This window comes from Equus caballus, chromosome 15, assembly GCF_041296265.1.
Source record: "Equus caballus isolate H_3958 breed thoroughbred chromosome 15, TB-T2T, whole genome shotgun sequence".
Classification (NCBI taxonomy): domain Eukaryota; kingdom Metazoa; phylum Chordata; class Mammalia; order Perissodactyla; family Equidae; genus Equus; species Equus caballus.
In genome coordinates, this window is record NC_091698.1 from 75,575,480 (window position 1) to 75,602,370 (window position 26,891).

General features: G+C 42.1%; 2 long non-coding RNA genes across 2 annotated transcripts; both read left to right on the top strand.

The window, feature by feature from the left end:
* Positions 1 to 267: 267 nt before the first annotated feature.
* Positions 268 to 7,564, top strand: LOC138917885 (uncharacterized). The gene is made up of 2 exons (XR_011426482.1): positions 268 to 555; positions 5,205 to 7,564. It is a non-coding gene; the product is annotated as an uncharacterized lncRNA (long non-coding RNA).
* Positions 7,565 to 12,832: 5,268 nt separating this feature from the next.
* LOC111768225 (uncharacterized) lies at positions 12,833 to 15,338 on the top strand. Its single transcript, XR_002800404.2, has 3 exons — positions 12,833 to 13,234; positions 14,168 to 14,272; positions 15,075 to 15,338. It is a non-coding gene; the product is annotated as an uncharacterized lncRNA (long non-coding RNA).
* The last annotated feature ends 11,553 nt before the right edge of the window (positions 15,339 to 26,891 follow it).

Here is a 26,891-nt window from a genome sequence, read left to right on the forward strand (position 1 = left end):
GAGCTGTGTGAATTTTTGCCTGAAGGAGAAAGTGGAAAAATATGTATCTTAGGAACACTTCCAACTACAAGGCATAACAACAAAATAATCTGACAGTAACTTTGAAAAAGAGACAAGTGGTTGCTGGCATTGACTCATCAATCAATGATACCATCAAAGGCAGACTCTATCTTTCTGCATTATTACCTTTAGAGTTGGCTTTTGGTCCTAATGCTTGTCTTGCGCAAGGCAGGAGGAAGGGAGAGAGAGACAGGATGTCAGTTATCGGGAAAGAACAGCTGTCTCAGAAATTCCCATGAACCTTATGCTTGCAACTCGTTTGCCAGAAATGGAACACGTAGCCATTTCCAGTTGCAAGAGAAGCTGGGAAAGGGAATATCTGGATTTTCAACCTCCACAGTAAGAGAATGAAAGAGTGAAGGGGGTTGGGAATGGTTTTGCGTTAATCAGCCAACAGGGTCTGCCATTCTGACCAAGTGGGAGGTGGAGGAGCGTGTAACCAAGATCCAGATGTAGAACTCTGCCATACCCAGCAGTGGATCTAAAATGCCTGGGGTATGTATTGGATAACGTCTTCTTCTGTCTCTCTTGTCTTTGTACCATACTGTCTTTAATGCTTCATGTCATACAATATTACCATAACCATATTGAGACCTCTTGTACTGAAGAATTTTTAAGCAACATCACTGTCTATCCAATCACAGTATCCTAATTTAATGCTCCCTTTTCATACACTATGGAGTCTAAGAATGTCTTCATAGGAACTGCCAATTGCTGGCAGACTCAGGCAAGATGTTTTCCTGAAATAAGAATTCTTACATATTCCATGGTTGATGTAAATGCCTATGGTTTGAGATGCCTTCAGCAGGATTGAGAGAGATGGATTAGGAGAAAGAAAACAGGAGAAAATAGTGACCAGGTGGGTGAGCACTTTGGGAAGAAGAGAGCTCTCAGGACTAGCACTTTGAGGGTGTTCTAGAAGGTGGACTCAATAAAGCTCTAAGGAAAGGAATTGAGCCTGAAGAGTAGGATTTTTTTAAGAAAAAAGGAACTATAACTTTTAAAACAAGTCAAAGCATTGAGAATTATTATAGGTAAACTAAAATTTACTTTTTTGTCTTTAAATGTTTAAAATAATTTTAATGAACATCTAATCATAGTATCTGAATACTCACCTGTGTGATTCTCCCTGTCCTATTTCTCCAGATCCAATAGAATCTGCAGCAAGACTCAAACACAAACTAAAACATTTTTATTCCATTTCACAGCTAATGGGAATTAGTTCTTTTTTCAATGACTTTTAATGTATCATTTGGATGCTTCTGGCTGTAAGTAACAGAAAACCAATGAGAAGTGTCTTAAACCCTAAGGGTTTTTATTATCTCACATCTCCAAAATTCTAAAGATCAGGTTGATTCAGCATCTCAACAGTGTCTTTAGGAGCCCAGGCACTTTCCATATTTCTGTGCTGCCACCCACAGCATATTGACTTTCATTCTAGGTCTGTATCCTCATGGTTGCAAGATGGCTGCCACAGTTCCAGCAATCATGCCCTCTCACAACTGCTTCAAAAGGCAGGAGGGAAGAAGGAGGCTCTTCTCATTCATCTCTTTCTTTTTTTGAGTGAGGATTTCCCCAGATGTTCCTTCTGTCTCAATGGCCATAACTGATCCTACCCATGTCATAGCTGAAAGGGATCTATTTTAGAAAAGTAAGTGACTGTCATTTGTACCTCTGTTGAGAGAAGCAGCCTCTCTCAAACAGCAGGAACAGGGATGGGAGTGGCTATCGTGCAGTAAACTTTGTGGGACTAGAAAACACAATTGTTTCACTAACAGATTTGGTATCTTCCTTTAGATGTTTCAATAAAAGCGAGTCACATTTCTAAACCTGATTTCCTATCAGAATAGTTCAGGCCCAGATACTTCCTACCTCCTGACAGTAATTCTGGCTGATTAACTGACTTCCCTGAAGAGCTGAGCTGGCTCTCCTGCTAACATGCTTTAGCACTTTAAGGAGTAATGCCCGTATTAAAAAGGAGAATGTGTTCCAGTAACATATTATATTGCCAGAAACATCATTAACAGAGGCCTAAATAATATAAGAGGTCAAGAAAGGGTTTGTGTGTGCGTGTGTAAACCACATTCTGTATTCATACAAAAACAAGTTAATGTTTTTTCTCTGACAAACTACATATAGAAACAAATTTCCAATTGGACCCAAAATATTTGTAGAGGTGCTCCATGTCTCATGGCATTAAAAAAAAGATTCCAGCTTTTATCTTCACAAAATAATGTGGGAATTAGGGAGTTAGTGGATTCTTGTAGAGATCCACTGCAGCATCCTTCAGTGAAACAAAACGTGGTAGTACAGCAGGTAAGCCTTTCAATCACAATATTCAAAAGAGCAGAAATGCCACATTAATCTGTGACTGCATTTAATGGTGGAACCCTTAATTCTGGCTAGCATCACAATGGAAGAAATCAAAATTGCCTTCCAGCTAACTCAGTTACTTCCAGATTTTAAGTCTGGACTCTTCCCATCCCTCGCCACAGTCACCTTCTCTCTTTTCCCTGAGGGTGAGCTAAGCTCTGGGGGAAGCTCATGTATCACCCTGGCATCCGGCCGAGGTGGCCATGCTGTCTTCTTGAATCGCTTCCCATGACAGGGAGTTTGTTTCATCCCCCAAACCCCACCCCCGCCCCGTCTGGGTTCATGCTCTGGCTTCAGCTGATGATATCTGTGGTCGTTTCCATGGCCTTTGGTTTCAAGGCCCAGCATTTTGTTTCTTCTGTGGCCCAATCATAAGCTTTTTCTGGTCTCCGGCCCTCTCAGCACCGCTGCCTCCCCCACCCCCTCTCCATCCTTCAGGATGGAGCCTGCTTTCCTACCTGAGTGGGGTATGCAGAACTTTCTGAGACAAATTGGCCTATTTGTAAAAATGATGGTGACGCAATTAAGCATAAATATCTAAAAAGAGACTTCTGGCCAGGAGATCTTGCAAAATTCCTAATTTCCTTTCACAAAGTTGCGTGAGAGTTGAGATTGAGAAATCAGCATTGCTTCCAACAGTACTGCTCTGGGAAAGCATGATGAATTCGATCCTCTCTTCTCAGATAAGGCAAAAAAGTCAGAGATAAGATAATGTTGCCTTGGGAAAGACTGTTTGCTTTCAGTAGTTTTCCCTCTGGGGAGCCTGACTGGTCTTTGGGGATTTAAAGACAGTGTGGGTTTCTGTGCCAGTGAGCTTTGTGTACAAAGCATTGAGCTTCTGAAATGAAGAGCTGAGAATACTAAGTATCCCAGGTCAAATCAGTGCCACCAGGCCCTGAGTAGCTTGTGGCTTGTGTATTTAAACTGAATTTTCTTGTTAAAAAAAACACAAAACATTGGGGAAAAAAGGCTGATCGATAAAGTTTCACCATAATTTCTAAATGTTTTCCTAGGCAGGTTTCATGCAGGTTAAAGGAAGAGTTTTGAAGGATAGCAATCTACATGTTTGAATATACACTATTGAATGATGACAATCTACATGTTTAAATATACACTATTGAATGATGGCAATCTACATGTTTAAATATACACTATTGAATGATGACAATCTACCTGTCTAAATATACACTATTGAATGATGACAATCTACCTGTCTAAATATACACTATTGAATGATGGCAATCTACATGTTTAAATATACACTATTGAATGATGACAATCTACCTGTCTAAATATACACTATTGAATGATGACAATCTACCTGTCTAAATATACACTATTGAATGATGGCAATCTACATGTTTAAATATACACTATTGAATGATGACAATCTACATGTTTGAATATACACTATTGAATGATGACAATCTACCTGTCTAAATATACACTATTGAATGATGGCAATCTACATGTTTGAATATACACTATTGAATGATGACAATCTACCTGTCTAAATATACACTATTGAATGATGGCAATCTACATGTTTGAATATACACTATTGAATGATGACAATCTACCTGTCTAAATATACACTATTGAATGATGACAATCTACATGTTTGAATATACACTATTGAATGACGACAATCTACGTGTTTGAATATATACTATTGAATGATGGCAATCTACATGTTTGAATATACACTATTGAATGATGGCAATCTACATGTTTGAATATACACTATTGAATGATGACAATCTACATGTTTGAATATATACTATTGAATGATGGCAATCTACATGTCTAAATATACACTATTTTGAAAGTTAAAATTTAAGTTAAGAAATTTTGCATAGATGTAAATCCATCAAGAATTTTTGTGGGGGTGGTGGGGGGGCAGGTTGTTCTTGTCTTGGGCTCTCTTGAAATAAACTTGGGAGGGAGAACTGGGTTGCTGTTTTGGCCTCCAAAATTAATTTACTTTGTGATCTCAAGTGAGTCATCTTACAGGATCTGTGTCTTAGATGAGGCAAAGACCTAGGCTTGAAGTTGTATTGGGGAATAAAGCAGACAGACATATCGTCTGAGTGACGGGAGCTTCCCAGAAGGGCAGTGCTGCAGGAAGAGCAGGTGTGACATTCTTGTGCACTGGTGAACCTGATGTTGACCCATCAGAGCTGGAAGAGGCCTCTTAGACCATCCAGCCTAGCCCTCTCATTTGGCAGATGAGGAACCCAGAGAGGGGAAGATACTTACCAACCCAATGAGTGCAGGGTTAAGTCCATATTTCAGGTTCTTACGGTTGCTGTGAGGTTTTCATTTTCCCCAACGTCTAATTATAAAATAAACAATTTATTTTATGATTAAATGCGAGGTGAGTGTGCTCACAGGCTCAATGCTCTAAAACTCCAGGCTCCATGTCCTGGAGAACAGAGGGATGACTTAAGGAAACATCCCCAGTGAGTCAGACAGAGAGGCTGCTTTGGGTGTAAATTCTGGTCAACACTGTCATCCCTAAGAATGGGCCATCTTGGCAGACAGGGCTGCTGCCTTCAAGTAGGAGGTAACCCAAGGAGTGGGACGTGCTCCTTACCACAGAGACTTGACTTGGGAGGGCAGGAGGAAGGAAGCACTGAGTAAGCCAGGCAGGGTGGAGGGTAGGAGCATAGGTCTGCTGGGGGTGCTGAATGTGTGAACAGAGGACTTCACAACAGAGTGATATCAGGCACTTTTTTTGGTTTGTTTTGTTTTCTGGGGCTGCTCTGAAGAGTTTCTTTGAGGGACTCAACTGCCACATTTGAAGCATATAATTATGTGACACCTGACTAGAAAACCGTGTTCTCTATATTAACAAAATGAAGAATAAAAACCACACGATCATCTCAATAGAGCAGAGAAAGCATTTGACAAGATACAGCATCCATTTATGATAAAAACTCCAAATAAAATGGGTATAGAAGGAAAATACCTCAACATAATAAAGGCCATCTATGACAAACCCACAGCTGATGTCATACTTGATGGAGAAAAAGTGAAAGCTGTTCCTCCAAGAACAGGAGCCAGACAAGGATGCCCACTTTCGCCACTCTTATTTAACATAGTATTAGAATTCTTAGCCAGAGCAGTAAGGCAAGAAAAAGAAATAAAAGGGGTCCAAATTGGAAAGGAAGAAGTGAAACTGTCACTATTTGCAGATAACACAATTTTATATGTAGAAAACCCTAAAGAATCCACTAAAAAACTTTAAGAAATAATAAATGAATATGGTAAAGTTGCAGGATACAAATCAACATACAAAAATCGTTTGTTTTCCTATACACTAACATCAAAATAGTAGAAAGAGAAATTAAGAATACTATCCTGCTTACAATTACAACAAAAAGAGTAAAGTACCTAGGAATAAACTTAACCAAAGAGGTGAAAGATCTGTACACTGAAAACTATAAAACATTGTTGAAAGAAATTGAGAAAGACACAAAGAAGTGGAAAGATATTCCATGCTCTTGAATTGGAAGAATTAACACAGTTAAAATGTCCACATTTCCTAAAGCAATCTACAGATTCAATACAATCTCTATCAAAGTTCCCACGACATTTTCACAGAAATAGAACAAAGAATCCTAAAATTTATATGGAACAATAAAAGACCCCAAATAACCAAAGGAATCCTGAGGAAAAAGAGCACTCCCTGATTTCAAAATATGCTACAAATCTGTAGTAACCAAAACAGCATGTTACTGTCATGAAAACAGACACACAAATCAATGGAACAGAACTGAGAGCCCAGAAATAAACCCACACATCTACAGACAGTTAATTTTCAACAAGGGAGCCAAAAACATACAATGGAGAAAGGAAAGTCTCTTCAATAAATGGTGTTAGGAAAACTAGACAGCCACATGCACAAAAATGAAAGTAGACCATTATCTTTCACCATACGCAAAAATTAACTCGAAATGGGTTAAAGACTTGAATGTAAGACCTGGAACCATAAAAATTCTAGAAGAAAACACAGGCAGTACACTCTTCAACATCAGTCTTAGCAGCATATTTTCAAGTACCATGTCTGACCAGGCAAGGGAAACAATAGAAAAAATAAACAAATGGAATTACGTCAAACTAAAAAGGTTTTGCACAGCAAAAGAAACCATCAACAAAACGAAAAGACAACCTAACAATCGGAGAAGATATTTGCAAACCGTGTATCTGACAAGGAGTTAATATGCAAAATATATGAACAAGTCATACATCTCAACAACAAAAAACTAACAACTCAATAAAAAAATGGGCAAAAGATCTGAACAGACATTTCTCCAAAGAAGATATACAGGTGGTAAACAGGCACATGAAAAGATGTTCAACATCAAATCAAAACTACAATGAGATATCACCTCAGAATACTGGTCAGAATGGCTGTAATTAACAAGATAAGAAATAGCAAGTGTTGGAGAGGCTGTGGAGAGAAGGGAACCCTCATACACTGATGATGGGAGTACAAACTGGTGCAGCCACTATGGAAAACAGTATGGAGATTCCTCAAAAGATTAAGACTAGAACTAACATAATATCCAGCTATTCCACTGCCGAGTTTTTATGCAAAGAACATGAAAACACGAATGTGTAAAGATATATGCACCCCTATGTTCATTGTGGCATTATTCACAATAGTCAAGGCTTGGAAGCAATCTAGGTGCCCATCAAGGGATGAATGGATAAAGAAGATGTGGTATATACACACAATGGAATACTACTCAGCCTTAAAAGAGATGAAAACTTGCCATTTGTAACAACATGGATGGACCTTGATGGTTTTATGCTAAGCGAAATAAGGTAGAGGAAGAAAGTCAAATAGGGTACGATCTCACGCATAAATAGAAGATAAAAACAACAACAAACAAACACATAGAGACAGAGATTAGAGTGGTGGTTACCAGGGGGGAGGTGGGGAGGGAGGACGGCAAAAGGGGTGATTCGCACATGTGTCTGGTAATGGATGGTAATTAGTCTTTGGGTAGTAAACATGATGTAATCTACACAGAAATTGAAATATAATGATGTACACCTGAAATTTTTATAACATTATAAACCAATGTTATCACAATAAAAAATATATAAAAATTAAAAAAAATATATATTGGGCCATCCTTAAAACAAAAAAGAAAATAGTGTTCTCTGAATGAGGAAACCTCAATCCCCCAACTCTGAGTGACAGTAGATGGGTGTGGGTGAAACATCTCATTCTAGGCAGGCTGAAGGTGTAAGGGAGAGAAAAGCAGTGAGGAGGAGGGAGAGAAAGCCAGCAAGAGAGTAGACGAGAAAGGGGGTTGACTCTCCTGAATGAGCATGGCCCTTAGCTGACTTGACTGACAGGTGTGATCCCTGGTGGAAGATTCCAGCTGCTGGGCCAGTGTTGTGATCGAGCTTGGAGGACACAGTCCGAATGGACTCAAACTGGAGCATTCTCTAGAGAGTCCGGGGAGAGCCGGCTATTTCCAAGGAGCCTTTGGGAACGGATGTTGTCTACGGTTCCAAATGACTCCACCCCTAAGATACAGCCCTTTGAGCCCTAAAAAGTCTGGACTGCATAATAAATAATAACAAATAATATTTATTAAGTACTTCCACGGGTACGAGATGTGATGAGCATTTTTTAATGCTGTCTCGTTTGATAAGCACAATAAACTTTGAGTTAAATATTATTATCCTCATTTTATAGGTGAGGAAATTGAGGTTTAGAGATGTTAAAATAATGTCCCAAGATCACCCAGCATATAAGCAATCAGAGATTTCAGTCCAATTCTTATTCTAAATTCCTATTTTTCATCATTACACTATGCTGCCTTCCACTGGGTGGGTGACGACCTCCTGGGGAGGAAGCAGGGACTTATTCAGTCCAGGGAACACATAATACATTCACAGTGGCCACATATAATAACAGGGACTAAATTCAGGATTCTTTACAGGGTGGGAGGTGGGGACAGAGGTGTGGCAAAGTGAATGGGGACTCTACACACTTGCAATCTGCCCCTGGGATCTGATCTAGGCTCCTCCTTTGAGTTACACCAATTTCATGATTTTTCTAAGCGAACCTGCCCGTTTTGAGCTCAATGTCAGGAATCAGAAACTCTGACCAAATGAGGAGGGGAGAGAGAAAAAGGAGTAGGAAGGAGGATGGGGGTGGGGGAAGCAGCAGGCACTGAGCATGTCCACTGCAGCCTGAGAGCATTTACTTGTCTGAGGGCTGCATTTCTCTGTGGCTTTTGATGCTTAGCCTCTTATTAGCCCTGGTCTTGCAGAAGTCACAGGGCAGGGCAGGGTCATATGGGAGAGCCCAGGACCAGGGTTCTAGTTAGACCACCAATGTTTGTTGAGGCAGAAAAGGAGACTAGCTGATGTAGGGCAGGTGTGTGTGGATGGTGGGTCCAGGTGGGGAAACAGGATCCGGAGTTGGGGCATCTCTGTGGGCAGGGAGGACCGGGTGGCATGAGGGTCTGGAGCAGGTAGGAGGGCTCTGTGGGTCTATGAGATCATCTCTGTCAAGAGGAGCACAGGTAAGTTTCAGGCAAGTAAGCCAGGCAGGAGCACTTAGGACTCCAACAGAAGTGCCAGACAAGCTTAGGGGTTCTAGATGCCATGTTTTTGGCAAGTTCAGAGCCACCACCAAACTTGGACAGATCACTTCCCGTGACAGAATCCATCTGCTTCCATGCTCTTCTTAGCTGGCTTCCTCTGCTCAGGTTGGGTGGAAAACCTTGCCACGAGAGGGCAGTAGGGAGCCACTGATGCCTTCAGGAAGATGACTGCGGAGAACTGAGTGCCCTGGGGTGGCCCGAAATATCTAGGGAGAAGATTACCTGGGCACAATGACACCGATTCCTCGGCCCCAGAGTGGACAGTCTGATTCTGTAGCCTGGTGGGGGCCGGCAGTCTGCAGTTTTAACACACGACACACGTGATTCTGATTGCCACAGTTCCAGAGCTGGCTTGTGAGAAGGGCTCCCTTAAAGTGTTCAGAATCTTCTATTCACCTCCCTTAAACCAGGACGAGAAATATGATTGTTAGAATAATATCTGTTAAAATGTTTTATTTGGAAAATAGATCATACGACAATGAGTATATAAGTCTACGGTCATTTCAAAGAAGAATAAAGCAAACAGCTGTGCAAACACCTCTTAGGTTAGAAAGTTGCCAGCACCTTCAAAGCCCCTTGTGTGCACCTCTCATCTCACAACCCCTCTCTCTCCCCTGAGATAACCTTAATCCTGAATCACTCCTTTCCTTCTCTTTAAAGCTTAACACCTCTGTTTTTAATCTCTAAATAATATATTATTTAACTCAAGCCGATTTTGAATTTTTCATAAAAGGAATTATTTTTTCAGTTGACAGTATGGTTGTGAGACAAAGCCATGTGGATGCACGTGTTTGAAGTTCATCTCTTTGGATGGACACACCTATGTGGATTTATCTTCTCTCTTGGTGGACATTTAGGGAGCTTCCAGCTGTTGTTTTATTTTGTTTTGTTTCCTATTAGAAACAACGCTACTAGGAATATTCTTGCACCTGGAGAATTTTCCAAGAGTTTTTCTAGAATGTATACCTAGAAGTAGAATTTCTGGGTTTTAGTGTATGCACAATAAGCACTAATCAAGTGATAAATTTGATTACATCAAAATTAGGAACCTTTTAAAGATAGTGAAAAGGCAAGCCACACACTGGGGTAAGATATTTGCAAAAGATATAACTGGTAAAGGGTGAATATCTAGAGTATAGAAAGAACCATGAATCAATAAGAAAAAGGAAGACGACCTAATAGAAAAATGAGCAAAAGTCACGTGCACTTCAGAGACAAGGAAATCCAGAAGGCCACTAAAAATATTAGAAGATAAACAACCTCATTAGTTATCAGGGAAATGCAAATGAAAGCCACAAGGAGGTATCAGCCATAGCTCACAGATTGGTCAAAATTTAAGAATCAGCCAATATCAAGTGTTGTTGAGGTTATGGGGCAATAGAAACTTTCACTCACTGAAAAGTAAGTGGCCTAATCACTTTAAGAAATACCAACGTTGTCTGACTCATCCTCTCAAGGCTCCAGTATTGGAGGACAGGTTGGAGAATGCAATGGAATCTGAGAAGCCAAGTGTCCAGTGCTGAAGTGGGGCTCTGAAGGGGAGCTTGTAGAGGGGTCTGTAGGAAGCTCTTGCCTCAGTGTAGCTGCGGTCTCTGTGGGTTCACAGCCAAACATCTGATGGGAGGCCTGGGGCTGCTACAGGTCAGCAGGGCCTGCAGTCTAGAAGAAGGGCTGGACATGGAGCAGAGGAGAGTGAGGCCAATCTGGACCCTACAGGGCATTTTATCTCATCACAAAGACCCTCAGAGAGGAATGTCTCCTGCTTCATTCACTTCTGCTTCCCAAATCTTGTCCAAGTTTTTCTTTTGGCCAGCTCTAACCAGGACATACAGGAAAGGGGATTCTAGGAAATGTAGTTTCCATCTGTATTAGTTTCCTATGACTAACAAATCACCACAAACTCAGTGGCTTAAAACAATGCAAATTTATTAGCTTACAGTTCTGGAGATCAGAAGTCTGAAATGAATTCAAATCAGTGTATGGGCAGTGGGCAGTGCTGGACTCCTTCTGAAGACTGGGAGAGAATCCACTTCTTTGCCTCATCCAGCTTCTAGAGGCTGCTTGCATTCTTGGCTTGTGACCCCTTCCACCATCTTCAAAGCGCACCGCTCCAACCTCTCCTTCTGTTGTCACATCTCCTTTCTGATTCTGGTCCTCCTGCCTCCCTCCAACAAGGAGGTTGATAATATTTAGGCCACCTGGACAATCCAGGATAATCTCCCCATCTTAAGATCCTTAACTCAACTACATCTGCTACCCCTCCCTACCACATAAGGATACATATTCACAGGCTCCAGGGGTTAGAACGTGGACATATTTGGGGGTTGAGATTCACCTTACCGCCAAAACACAGTCCAGCCACCTTCCCCACCATCTTGGAGCCTTTCTCACTGGAAGATTTTCCAGTTTGCTCACCTAGGTTCTCCCACAGTGTGTGGTCCTCTCCTTTCAGGGTGTCTTGCTGGTAATTTACCAATCCTCTGGCTCATAAGAGCTTTCTAGACTTTTCTTTCTCTCTCAGGCCCCGCTGCTGTCTCATGTTTTGGCACACCGCCCATATTCTGGGGTTGGGAGAATTCCTTTCCACCTAGTTTTGTTGACGATGTCCTCAGTGTTTTTCTTTTATGGTTCTGGAAGCCATATCTGTTTTTTGTGACTTTGGGAGATGAAATAAAACTATACTGCCACCAAATTCTTGCTATCTGAGTGATCTGCACTCTTGCTGTGGATTTGAACCCATGAAGAGGACACCATTTCTTTACATTGAAGTTCGAAAATAGGCATGATGATAAAGGTTAATGAAGGTTTTCAAGAGGCTCTTTCTGAGAATGGATTTCCTAGCCAATCTCTTTCCAAACCATCCCCTAAAATAAGGGCACTAAACTTCTAAGCTGAGTGGTTATTTGTGCTACTAGAAACAAAATTGGATATAAGGGTAATGTGGCCAAGATATCCCTCCATTATGGTCAGAAATGAAATTGCAAAAGTTTAGGGTCAAGATGTTTTCTCAGTTGAAATATCAGTTACAAATACGTGTATAAAGACTCTACAGCAAATTGATTTGATTTCTTAGTGTCTTAGAAGTGTTTGGCTTAACTTCATCTCAAATGAGATTTCAGACTGTGACCCACAGCGAAGGAATCCCTTGGACCACCTACCTCAAAGCTTCTGCTGGCAGCCACAGAAACACACACACATGCACACATAGCATATCATTTGACGTGTCTGCCTAGCATGTGACCATCTCTGTGGTTATAATTTTCAAATATCTATTTCTGTACCCTTTTATGGAGAACTCAAATCTCTAGCAGAAAATATTCTCCAAACTAAACCTACTCATTGCATTTGGGCAGCCACAGACCACCTGGAGGGCCTTCAAAGACCAGATTTTCAGAAACTGTAATTTAGAGCATACAAAGAATTATGGTGTCTTGAGTTGAGGAGGACCAAAAAGATACCTGGTACAACCTCCCCCGAAATTTAAAAACTAGTAAAGCAAGCAATTTTTATTGATTCATATATAAAAAGTCTTAAAGTGATTAACCATGGAACCCAGATGTCAGTGACACCTCCCTGCCCTTTGGGGACTCAGGAAACTTTCTAACGGAACTCAGAACTCGGCTAAGCTCCTGCATTCACAAATGTTTCTGTTTTGTCTCCCCTCAACCTGGAAATACAGCCCTTGGAGGCTTCTGTAACTGGTCTTTCTCCTCAATCATCTCTTGAAGTTAATGACGTCACAGAGGAGTCTTAGGGGGTCATGTGACATAGTCCATATTCTGCCAGTTCTTGAATCCTCCCTTCTCCTCTCCTCCCTGCTCCCTCCTCTTTTCTTCCCTTCTCCACTTCCTAACTCCACCTCCATCCCTCCAGTAGGGGGCAGACAATCCCATCTCTTTGCGCTGAACGCCCTTCCCGCACCGCCTTGGTACCAGCCCCTACCCCCAACCCGCCTGAGACTAACTCCTGCGAGCGGCCCTGCTGAGTACTTTCCCCACAAGGATGGGACTTCTGTGACGAGGAATTCATCTACCAGCCGCTGATATAAGAAGAATATCTTCATCTCCTTACATATATGGCAGACAAAAATCATAAAATAATGAAACGTGAAAAGTTGTTCAGTCTCTTCCTCCGCAGAGGAAAACCATGCAGAAAAACCCAGACAGGTGAGGACAAATGTAAGGATGTCCATAGGCTTCTCCTCATAATTTCTTTCCTTAGCGGGTTCAGCAGACACTCCTTACCTGAATTTTATGCCTCTCCCACGGCTACAATCAGAATAGGTTGCTCTTCCTGCTTCCCTATCTTTTCCAATCTTGGGAAAGCCTTCTTCCCCATTAACTAAATCTGTCATGCTGTTCTTTCTCTGGTTTATGGGTACACATCCAAAAAGTAAACTTTCTACTGCTGGGTTTTGTATTTATTTCACTTGCTGTTGAAAAGCCAACCTTGCAGCGAACTGTACTCATTTGATATTCCCTATATAGAGAAATTGGTATATTCCTATGGCAAAATAAGATGGCTTCTTCTGTTTTTCCTTAAGAGTTTCGTGTGCATAGGTGTTGTTTTTACTGACAAGGCAGCAAGGTCCCCGGAGCCTGCTTTATATTTCCTTTCAGCCTCCACCCAATCCAGCCTGCTGCCACCTACTCGCTTCAGAAATAAACATAAATCATTAAGCTTCATTGGGCTGCTTCCCACTAAGTCAGACAAAAGAGGGCACTGTCTTTATTCAAAGGACTTTGAGACCCAACATGATGTAACGGGAAACGTTGAACATAAAGTCTGACGGCCTGACTTCAAAAGCAGTGCGGTCAGGTTATTGAACCCCTTTGAGTTTCTCTGGTTTCCTTGTTTGTAAAATGAGTAATAATAATTACTGCCCAGCGTCGGGCTGTTGTGAGAATCAGATACAGTTGGGCATGGTAAAGTTCTGTGCAGACTGCAAAGCATTTAGAATATTGAGATGTCAAGCCAGGGTTTAGCCATAAATATGAGTGCCAAATAGGATATGAAAGGAAGGAAAAAGGGGATCCAGTCAATTCTCTGAGTCTTCAGGTGCATTTCTGTGGACTTGAACTTCAAATCCCTTCTTCCAGCTCAATTTTGCATATAAACCTTTCCTTTATCTGATGTGGAGGCAGACAAATGGAGCCTGGTAAAGAAACGCTCATTGGAGAAAAGATGTGTCTGTGGATATTCAGGTAAAATTAGATGAAACCAGAGAACTCAGCATTGAAAGCAGATGCAAATGGTGGCAGTCGAGTAGGGAGGTAGTTTTCCAGCTTTTCTTAGAAGTAAATCTTATGCCAAAGCTGAAAATAGAAAATGGGTTAAGGCAGAACTGCAAAGTGGGGGTGGGGTAGGATGCAGAATACCATGGAAGGCAGGGCTCCAGGAGCACAGTTTGGAAACCACTGGTTAAAAAGAACACCCCACTGGCCCGTGGCCGAGTGGTTAAGTTCGCCTGCTCCGCTGCAGGCGGCCCAGTGTTTCGTCAGTTCGAATCCTGGGCGTGGACATGGCACTGCTCATCAAACCACGCTGAGGCAGCGTCCCACATGCCACAACTAGAAGGACCCATATGCAACTATGTACTGGGGGGCTTTGGGGAGAAAAAGGGAAAAAAAATAAAATCTTAAAAAAAAAAAAAATAGAATGCCCCAGGTGGCTAGCAGAGCTTTGCTGGATGGCTCCTGCACAAGTCACCTCTTTCCAGGGTCCCCACAGGGAAGGCCTCAGACTCCTCAGACCCTCAGAGACTGTGGTTAGAGACTACCTTCAGGAGACTAAAGTAAACAAGATGTCAACTACTCGGTTCCCAGTGAGAAAAACGGGCTGGACTATGGGCATATTTTCCCTGTAGTTAAGCTATATGGCAAACTAAACCATAATCAGAAGCCACTTTATTACTTTAGCGTAAGAAATCATGGTCACTCATTTTCATAAGAAATCTGGTCTGGAAATATTCAAAGTCTGTATCATTAACATTCTCTTTCCATATAGATGTACGTACGTGGCAGGATATAATCAGGAGGAATTACCACAAGGGGAATTAAAGAAATTAAATCTTTAATTGTCTCAGGCTAAAATATCCTGATACTTCTATCTTCTAATCCAGTGGACTCCAAACTTTATTGATTGTGTACCCCAATCGCGAAATTCTTTAAGCCCACATCCCCAGTGTATGTATATTTATTTATGAATTATGTACACCTTCTACTAATGTTTTGAGTATTAAACATTAATAAAATTTAATTAAAAATGAAAGTAGAAGTTCTAGTATTTTCTTCCCTCATTACATTGGAATATTTAATTGATCCTTCAGGGAAAGAAATGGATTCCATATCCATGGACTTCCTATGTGTGAATCGTCTTTCAATGGAAAAATTCAAAACATTCTACCAAATGCATAAGCTGTTTGGTGATAACTTTTCTCCAATTTGCTATATGAAGATCATCATCTACCTTCCTTGTAATTACTGTCATCACAGTGTGTAGGAACTGTGATTCCAAGATTCTAACATTTGTGCTTCCTCTTGGATCTTATCTACCGTTGGAAAGCATGCCACCTTCCTTCCTTGCATGGAAGTGTTATGATCATTAAAAATACTGAGAACATCAAACAAATAAGCAAGTCTGGGTGTCCAGTTCACATCTACAAAAGCTGGAACTAAACTGGCTTCTTATCTTGCAGAAACACTATGAGTTCACTTCATAGTGCAAACATTCTTGACTTGATAGAACTTTCCCCCTCGATAACCATCATACCTCGTCAAGAAACGATGGTTATTGTTAGGGATCAGCATCCTTATTAACCCGTGATAAAGAGAACAATTTGAATTGAACATGTTGGCCTTGATGTCATTCAGCGTTTACTATGTCACTGAGCACACTGTGTAGTTCAGCCAACTTTTAAAAGATTTTTAATAAGATTTTCTCGATGAGTAAAGCAGTGAGCTGATTCACATTCACTGGTGCAAGCTTCCTTGCACCAGTATGAAAAGTATGAAGTATGAAGTATGAGATTATGAAGAAGTATGAAGTATGAAGGGAGTATGAAGAAGCTTATTGTCTAACCTACTCCATCAGCTTCCTTCTTCCTCTTTCCTACATTTCCCCAGGTCTAAAGAGAAAGACCTTCCTCTCACTTCTTTTTTATTTCATATATGTACTTTTACGGTCCTGTGTGGAACTTTCACACGTTAAAGAAAGAAATACAAGAATTTGGAACAACTTTCTCTTGCTCTGATTTAGGCCTTGTTTCTTTTTTTTTGAGGAAGATTAGCCCCGAGCTAACTACTGCCAATCCTCCTCTTCTTGCTGAGGAAGACTGGCCCTGAGCTAACATCCATGCCCATCTTCCTCCACATTTTATACGTGGGACACTTACCACAGCATGGCTTGCCAAACGGTGCCATGGCCACACCCAGGATCTGAACTGGGGAACCCTGGGCCGCCGATAGGCAGAATGTGGGAACCTAACCACTGTTCCACCGGGCTAGCCCCCTGTTTTTAAGACTAGTGTTTTGCTATAAAATTCTGTTTTGAATAACTGAAGCTGTTATTCACAATATCAATTTTTTCCCCACTTTGTATTCCTGCTGTAACAGTCTTAATCTTAGAGACGGATGACACCTCAGGTGCCCAGGGAGAAGGGCATGTACCCCCAAAATTTAAAGAGAAAGGCACATTAAGATTTTTAGACTCTGTCTTTCAGAGCCTTGTCAGTTGACTTCTACTGAAGCTTGGCAGTGTGTTCCTCAAAGTGTGGCTCGCGGCCTTATGTTTTCACAGCACTCACCACGCAGCGCTGTGGCTCGCAACTCTCTGAGGACTCTATGTCTGGCTTTGCTGTCATGATTGGTGTTTCCCCCATAATGTTCCAGCGACAGTAGTTCTGGACTTGCTCTTTAATCTCTTCCTGCCCACTGTCACCAGGGACGCTCTCATCCACCACAGGAAGTCTCCAATTCATGAATGGCCTGTGTTCGGAGCGTCTGTCAGTGTAGCATTTGAAACCCACAACTCGTTCTTCTGTAGAGAGAATGTTATAAGTGTTTGTTGGGTCTCCAGGTCAAATCACAAAGGCCCATTCAACCCCTACTACAAGTAATGAATTTTCCCTTTGCTCCTTCTGTATATCACAGAAGTATAGAACGTCAGAACCCAAATGGGATTTAGAACATCGTGCTATATACACTGGTAACAGAGGTGTTTTCCACTGTATTCTATTACAAATGGCATACATTCCATCTACATTAGACACTAAGTAGGGTCCTAAGGATTAGCCTGGAAACCCAGTCACCCTTTACAACATGGTAAATCAAACAGTCATAAAGCAGGACGGGTCTTGCCACGGAGAACTTCAACTTGGCTACTTTTCTTTATATTCTTTGAGGCACACTTGCAAAGACTAGTTCTTTGTCAATGATTTCCTTACATCTACATACAGACATGGCCAATACTTATGCACCTTAAATCACTATGATCATGGGAGCCACCACTGGGAAAAACAAAAGGCTCAGGTATTGGAGCAGAGGTGGGAAGGAACACCTTTTAGCATTTATTGAGCCAAGCAGACTTCCATCTTAGGGGGCCCTTATCTCTCCTGTCCTCTCGGACTGAAATGCTTTTCCCCCCGATATCTCCATGGAGCACTCTCCCACTTCATCAGCTCTTTGCTCAAGGATCACCGCTCACAAGACCCTCAATGACTGATCTATCTAAACCAGCACCTCCTGGAACTCTGACCTCCCACCCCTACCTGACTTTTCTCTATAGAACTTTTCACTTGATTATTTGTCAGATTCCCCACCTGCCATTCCACCTCCACCTCCCACGGAAGCTTCTTGAGGGTAGGATTTTGTCTCTCTTGTTTACGGTCGTCCCCTCAGTGTCTAAAACACTGTCTATCCGGCATACAGTAGAAACTCAGGAAATATACTTTTAAGTGAAAGAAAGAAGTGACTAAGACCTATGCAAGATGCTCTTCATATGTTATTTCACATAATAGTCAAAACACTTCTATGCAGTAGGTTTCTTCTTCTTTTTAACAGATGAGAGGCAAAATTCCCTTAGTTTTAAAAGAAACTTTAGCAATACAATTTTGTGATTTACATATGCGTTTTATCAGTTTTTAATTGTTGATATTTTTAAATCTCAGTAAAATCTTCTTACATTCCCCACAGAAGAAATCTGAATTAAAAGAAATACTTTTTGGATTTAGTTACTAAACGGGATAAAGAATGGCATTCTAAAGTGGTTTGTCTGCAAAGAAATACTTTGAGGACAATTTTTAGGCAATCTGATTCAATTTCAGTGAAGAAATCTCAAATAATAATCACTCTGTGTTGGAGTAGGGAGAATTTAAAGTCTCTGTCCTCAAAGACCTTACAGAGGCATCATCTCTTTATCCTGGGAGAAATAATATGTAATCATTTTTCATTAGTCCATTCATCCATTTAATGAGAGTGAATTTTGCCCATAAGGAATTCTATTCCAGAAAGAAAGATAGCTCTGTAAAAAATTTTGCTAACACAATGAGATAATAGTAACAGAGAGCTCTGTATAAAATGCTATAAGAACATGTGGAACTGTAGATTTGTCATCCTTTTTGTCCTTGATTATGATCAAGGTTGCATATGAAACTCTCTGAGAGTCTTTCTGAAATTACTTTCTTAAACATATTGAATGGTTAGGCAAAGTTGGCACATCTACAAAATGAGACGTGCATCGGACCACAAAGGATGGGACCCATACATGAAAAGCATCTTCTCATTGGTGGCCTCAAAGCGAATGTCCACAGAAATAGAAGAGGATTCAGAGCCATGTTTTGTGAATTAACGGGAATGAGAACAACTTTGGAACTAGATGAAAAATTGGATAGAAACCTGGCCCTGACTTAACTATGAAATCTTGGACATGATACCTGCTCTCTTGAATCTCTCTGTCTCACAGGATTGCTGTGAAGAAAGTTCTAGCACAGACTGAGACTTAACATGTGCTCAGGAGATGTCATGTAACAATAGCTACCTTGTTGTCCTAGCTTTGGGTTAAACTTTACACATATCACTTAATCAACAAAATAATCTTTTAAGGATAATTATTCCTATTTTACAAATGAAAAGACAGGGTTAAAGAAGTCACATATCTACTTAGTGACTGAGTGACTTCAGCTGCGAGTCCATTTTTACTCCCCTTCCAAAGTTAAGCATTACATAAATACTGTTTTAATATCATCTGGTTCTTTCTGTAAGTTGCTTAAGGATGTCATAATATAAAATAAAAATGTGTGTACACAAATCTATATCAGTTAAATTCCCGGGGTTATAAAACTGTCTTTCCCTCATGAAGTGCTAATTTTCATTATGTTGCTGTAATGCTTCACAATTTTATTTCTTGACAGTAGATGGCGCTGCTGATCGTCAAAAGAGACAAAGACGCCGTCATGCACCACACCCCTACTCCTTTCCTTGGCCATTTAAAAAAAAAAAAAAAAAGCTAGTGAAAAGAAAGTAAAGATTTTCATTCCAATGAAAGGTTGAAATTAAGAGTTTGGAACTGCAGTGTAATTGAGCTGGACGTGTGTATGATCCATGTGTATTTTATTTGGTACTCTAGGGGAAATCTCTTAGGCTATTCACATGATTTCATTAACAGGATTAAAACAAAATATAATAAAATTTAATTATCCAGACATACAATAAGTTTAGAGTTCTTTGTTAGACAGGTTTTGTTCTTTGCACCATGATTTTAGGAAGAGGTGAATATTAAGACAACTAGGAATTTAGTTTAAAATGGATGTAAGTTCCGTTCCAGAGTCCTCAAGATGTCACACAGGAATATGGCGGTCAAGATGAAAAAAAACCAAACAAATTAATTATCTGACCTTTGATTAAGTTACTTAACGTCTCAGGACATAAGTTTTCTCATCTGTAAAACTTAACTATTTCCTGCCTAGTTCTCAGGACAGCTGCATGGATCAAATTCAGCAATGTAGCATAAACATCTGGGGAATTATAATGTCCTATATCCAAATGAGCCTTTATTTATTTTTTCCATACGTTCAACCCCACCTCACATAGATATGAACATAACACGATGAAATCTGAAATTCACAATAAAATTCAATTTCCTTATTTGTCCACGAACAACTTAATAATCTTTGGTATATTAGATTCACATATGAAAAGGGACTAAGGTATTTTCAACCATAAAAGGAATGTTTAGCTTATTCAGCTACCCAGAAAGTTAAATAAAAGAACACTTAAATCTGAAGCATATAAGTTATTTGAGGCAGCCTATACTTGCCTTCCCTGACGGTTTTCACTGTCCTCTGCCTTGCAGGAGTGTATGTCTGTGTGTGGAGGCAACGGGGGTGTGCGTCTGTGGTGGACGTGTTTGTGGGGTGCTGACTAAGCAGGCTAGCTGGGTACACTTAAGCTGCAGAGCTGGTCATAACCCTAAAGAAGTCTGTCTGGAATCTCTCCTCTGACTTTCACAAGAGGCAGACATTCCTTCTGTGCCTCTCCTTATTTTGCTTTTTTAACAGCTAATTAAAATATTTTTCACATATGAAAAAATAGACACTTTCAAAAGAAGACATTCAAATGGTGCTCAGCATCTCTAATCATCAGGGAAATACAAATCAAAACCGCAAGGAGATAGCACCTCACACCCGTCAGGGTGGCTATTATCAAAAAGACAAGAGATAACAAGTGTTGGCCAGGATGTGGAGAAAAGGGAACCCTTGTGCACTGCTAGTAGGAATGTAAATTAGGACAGCCATTGTGGAAAACAGTAGGGAGGTTCCTCAAAAAATTAAAAACAGCAACACTGTGTGATTTTCTGATCTTCTTTTAGCAAACGATTCACAATTATTTGCTGCTGATGCTGGGTATTGTCATTTCTGATTCAGGAGCCTGGGTATCTCCTGGCCCTGGTCGCTGGGCCCCAAGCTGCTGCCCTGAAAGAAGAACACCCCCCACACCAGCCACCTTAGGCAGCCAGATTCAGCTTCTCAATTCCTCCCCGGAATAAGTGACCCATTTTCATGCTCCACTGTTTGATCTGGGCTTTGGGGACCTAAAGCATCCTTGCTATGGCATAACAGTGACTGGCCAGCTTCTAAAAACCCAGGGGACAGATTCCTGCCCCCTCCCTCCTGCTTTTACAGATTCTATCACTTCTGCAGGCAGGAATCCCTGCCTGGCTTCCATCAGGACCGCCATTATATGCCCCGGGAACATTCCCTTAGAGCCTCATGGCAGTTGTGATTACAGAGGTGTTTGAGTGATTGTTTAATTTCTCCCACTAGACTCTAAGTTCAGGAGGATGTGAAACAATCTTCCGTCTTTACTGCCGTGTCCCCATACCTGGCACACGGCCGACCACAAAGTAGGTGCTCAGCAGAGTTGTTGAATGAGTGAAAGAATGCTTGGCTTTAACCTTCCCTGGAAAAAGCTGGCAGCCGTCTATGGGTTACACTAAGCCACCGGCAAGCGCCCAGACTGACTGCCTTTAGGCCACTTCTCAGGCCCTTCCAGGGGACAGACTTGAGGAGGAGAGAGGAGAGATTCTAGCTGAGAGAGGCTGCGTTTGTGGGCCTACAGCCCCGCCACGCTCCAAGCTCCCCAGAGACTTTCCTGCTAACCCCTCCTCCACAGGCGCGTCTGGGGTACCCTTCCTCCTCTTTCCTTCATTGCTCCCTGTGGGCGTGGGGCTGGCATGGAGCTCAATCCTAAGTAAAAGTCTGCTCTAGTAGGAAGCGAGTCATGTTCCTCCGATTGAGGTGTTTCCTTCCTAAAGAAGTTACAATGGGCTCTTTTCAGAGAGAAAGGGGGCAGGCATAGTGTGTGGCCACACTGCCGACCGACTTGTGCAGAGTGAAGCACATTCTGGAGTAGGGGGCCTCTTTTCCCAGAAGAGGCACCGGGCTGAGCCCTGAAATGGGGTGGCCCAGCCTTTCTGAGCCTCAGTCACTTTACCTGCGGGATACAAGCATCCTCTGGAAGCCCTCAGGGTCATCGTAAATCATTTTCTTTTCTTGACCTCCAGGACATAGCCGCCTGGGTTCTCTTCCTGTTTCTCAGTCTCCTTGCTGGATCCTCTTCCTCTTTGTAATCTCTTCATCTGGGTTCCCCAGGGCTCTGGCCTGAGGCCCCTCTTCTCCAGACACACTCACCCCTGGGTGAACACTCCGAGTTTCATGGCTATAAATTCCCTCATGTGCTGAGGAATCCCACAGGCTTAGCTCCAGCTCTGCCTTTGCCCCTGAACTCCGGATTCTCATAGCCAACTGCCGACTCCTCATCCCCACTGGGACGTCTAATAGGTGTTTCACACTCACTGGATCTAAAGCTGAACTCTTTCTTTTATTTATTTTTTTAAGAGGTCACTTCTTTAATAAGTGACAGAACATTAATGCAGACCCAATAGTCAACACCATGTACAATAGTGAAAAAACAGGGCACTTCACATTACAGGTCAGGGAGAATGTAAGAAGTTGGCCATCTTCATGCTTTTTAAACAATGATGAGGATGTTCCAGCCAATTTAATAAAATGAGGGGAAGGGGTTGAAGACAGGAGGATGAAATTATTGTTTGCAGATGATGAGATTGTCTACACCACAAACCAAAGAGGATCTGTTGAAAAAGAAAATAATATAAAAGAGATCAGATAATAGTCAGTTAGAAAATAAATATATGTATGCTAATATCTTGTCCTACGAATAAAAAGTTCAAAGATAAATGAAAAAGGTGCCATATACAGTAGAAATTTTAAAAATATATAAAATACCTGAGAATCAACTTCTAAAAAGGTATAATATGTATATTTTAAAAATTAAACATAAACTATATTTAAAAGAAAATGAGAAATCAGGAAAAAATTCCAAGTATATGAAATCAAATTTTCATACCTCTAATATATAAAGAGTTCTTACAAATAAATAAGAAAAAGGTGGAATTCCAATTAAAAATTGGCAAAGGGCAAATAATTCACAAAAAAAGAAATAGTCAATAAGTCTGTTAAAAAGGTTTGGCCTCATTAGCAATCAAGGAAGTGCAAATTAAAACAATGAAATTTATGGGTAGTCAAATTGTAATCTTTTTCTAAAATACTGTTAGCATTGGTAAGATGTAAAGAAACTGGCACACATCCATTGCTGGTGGAATGTAACTAGTGATTTTCCTGAAGACAATTTGACAATATGTATCAAAAGTCTTAAGCCATCCTTTGACCCAGAAATTTCAGTTCTGGAAATATATTCTAAGGATATAATCATAATCATGGATGTATAAAAAGCTTTGCTATAACAAAATTTTGATAAGAGGAAAATTCTGGAACCAACTCAAATGATGAACAACAGAGGACTGATTAAATAAACTGCGGTCCATCAAAAATTAAAGAGATTATGCAACATTACACATGACGTTACTGAAGATAAAGCTGAACTCTTGATCTCGGCGTCCCCATGTTCCAACTGGTTTTTCTCTTAATCTTCCCCATCTCAGTGAGTGGCTCAGTCCCAAAAACTTGCACTCATGCTTGACTCCTTTCCTTCGTACGCCACATCTAATCCACAGTGAGGCCTGTCAGCTCCACCTTCAAAATATATCCCTCATCTGACCTCTTCTCACCACCCCCACCTCAAACACCCGAGGCTTCGATAGAGACCAAGCCACGCCGCTTTGCTCCTGGACCACCACAGTAGTCTCGGATCTTTCCACTTCCACTCTTGTCCTGCTACCAGCTGTTCGCCATATAGCATCCAGAGCGGTCTTTGTAACTTCCAGACCATGTCATCCCTGCTCAAAACCCCCAGGGGCTTTCCTCACACATAGAATGAAATTCAAACTCCACGCACTGGTCTAGCCAGCTCTAGCCCCAGCTCCGGCCCCTGCTGACCCTTCCGACCTGAACCTGTATCTCTGCTGTAGGCACGCTGGCCTTCTTGGCAGTCGTCAGACTCACAAGCTGGTTATGCCTCGCATTTGCACTTGGGTCCTCTCTCTGGAGTTCTCTTTCCCCCGGTTTTCACGTGGCTTTGCTCTCTTGCTTTCTGGAGAGACTTAAAAGTCCAGAGAGAGGCTTGTTTGACCACTTAAATAAAACAGCCTTCCATCCTTCTCCATGACCTCATCTACCTTTGTTTTTGTCACTGCTCTTGTAACTACCTGTGTTAGGTGTTACCTGTCCTTAGGTGAAAGTCTGAGAATCCTTGGCTAGTTTAAGCAGAAGAGGGATTTATTAATAGACTTCAGGAGCTCAAGAAATACTTGGGAGGGCTCAGTGGTTCATAGCCAAGAAAATGCATGATTCACACCAGCTGGTGAGAACTCTGCTGCCCCTGTTGCCACAGGTTATGTCACCAGTGCCACTGTCCCAGACCCTAGCTCTGCTGCACCCCACTGCCTCCGGTGCCCTGGAATCTCCATCTCACTGCAGATGCTGCCACCACCAGTAGGGGTTTTCTGCAGTCCCTGTGTCCTTGAATCACCGCTCCTGACCCAAAGTATGGGCCGGGGTGTCTGACTGGTCAAGCCTTGGCCTCAGGTCTTGGCTCATTCTACAAGGGAGGCTGATCAAACCACTATCTTTGGTTTCTACGTAGCGGGCCGTGGGCTCTGCATCCCCACAAGACTCCATGAGGTAGGGTATCTCCAGACACAGGATGGAGGTTCAGATTCTGGGCAGCCAAAAAAAGATGAGAAATGTCCAGTACACTAGCTGGCTTTCTACCGTATGTTTATTGTCTGTTGCCTGTCTCCTCCACTAGAATGGAAGCTTCATGAGGTTGGGGACTTTGTTTTTTTCCCTCTGTGTATGCAGAGTCCAGAACAGTGACTGCACAGAGGTGGGCCTCCATACTGATTTGTTGAATGACTATCAGATACTGTATTGAAAGTGCTTGCAACTGTAAAGATTAACCAGTCCAGTGGATATCATTCCTCCTTTTGGTGGTCGATGCTCCTACCCCTTTTCTGGCCTGTCATCCCTCCCCCAGCCTCTCAGGCTGAAGCAAGCCAGTCTAGCCTGCTGTGACTTGCCAGTCAGAAAGCAGACAAGTACAGGACTAGGTGCTCTGTACCAGGGGTGGGAACTCAGTAGCCACAAAAGAGAATCCCAGGGGATTTCAAGGAGGGAGGACGTGGCTAATCAGGGATAAAGGACCAGAGCATAAGCAAATGCGATTGCTGAGATGATGGGAATGCCCTATCTCGTCAGCAGCTTCCCTGAGGGGAAGAAGGTAAAGTCCCAGGAATTAGGGCTCCTGTTAGCTACCCTGTGCTTTCAGACTTGGGGAGCCCGGTGAAGGGTGGGGCTTGGGAGGTGGGGGCGCAGAGGCTGCAGGGCAGGAGTGGTAAACAGAAAGCATGTTGGAAAAAGTCCCCATTTTACCTCCTGAGATTTCAGAAACCTCTTATTGTTTTCCAAGCCCTATAGCTGCCTCTGACATACAACCTCAGGGAAGTGAAGGTGTCTGAGTGTGTGGTTGTGCACGCACACGTGTGTGGGGAGAGCAAGTGGAAGGTCTCAGGCAGGTCAGGAGGGCAGAGGGGAGGAGGTGAGACTCTTGGGCTGCCCAGGGCGCGTGGTGCGGTCCGATTACCCTCCCTCGGGCTCTACTTCCAATGCTCAGTAGCTTCATCCTCTCTCTTCTCAATAACATTCAACCTCTAAACATTTTGAATCTGCGTGTCGTTAGAGGTGGGAACAGCTGGCTAGCTTCTCCTGCTACAGCTCTGGGTGAGCTATGGGTGGAGCAGGTGTGTTGTAAGAGCTTGCCTTGGCCGCAGCCTTAAACTGTGCTGGATCAGGAGTCGGGGCCATGGGGTTAATGCTCAGAGGGACATAGGTCTCCGGGCCAGCTGGTTCCCTCTATCTATTCTCCACCGCTGTGCCCAGCTTCCTTCCTGCCTGCCTCACTCTTCCCCGACTAGTGTATAGGCGTCACCGTAAAGAAACGTCTGCTGTAGTTCTGTCACCCACCTCCCGCCCCCGCTAGCCCTTGGCCACCTGGACTCCTGAGCCCACCTGCTCCCTGCAGGGCTGGGGAGTAGAGACAGCTGGGGTGCCCTTTTGGGAATCTTTAAGAAGGAAGACTTGGCCACATGGAACTCTGACTGCTTGGTTGCCGGCGGCGGGGGGGGGGGGTGGGTGGGGGGGGTGGGGGGGGTGGGTCAGATGCAAAATTTTTCTCTTTTAATGAAAAGGAGAGAAAAATTGAGAGTGAAAAGCACTATTTGAGCTGGATTGGCTGCAGGAGAAAGATGGGTGGAGGAAGGAGAAAGAAAGGGAGTGGGGAGTGGAGACAGAAACAAAGAAGGGTCTCTGTGGGGGAATTAGACTGAACGTCGGGGGATGCTTCACATATTCTATTTATAAAGTCTAGAGAAATTCTAAGAAGAGACACGGTGAGTTGGTTTAGCTGTGTTAAAAGATCACTAATTACAGTTATTTATGAGGATCGCTGCTTAGTGCTTCTAGCTAATCACAGGCTGGGAGTATTATCCATATCGTGAATATCTGTCAGAGTATCTTTTGTTGTAAATTTTATTTGATTGCAACACCTGCTCGTTAAGATTCACTCTATTTTCACGCAGCATAGCTGTCTGCTCAGAACTAAAACTAAACAACCCAGAAGGAATGCTTTCTAAGAATAAAGGGGAAAAAAAATACATGCCTATGAATATACCACATAATTACTTTTAGCTATTTGGGGTAAAGTTTGGTTGAACAGGGTCAACAAAGCGCTAAGAAATTTTTAAAAACTATTTTTGCAGCTTCCTATACCCCTTCCCTATCCTCACAACCAT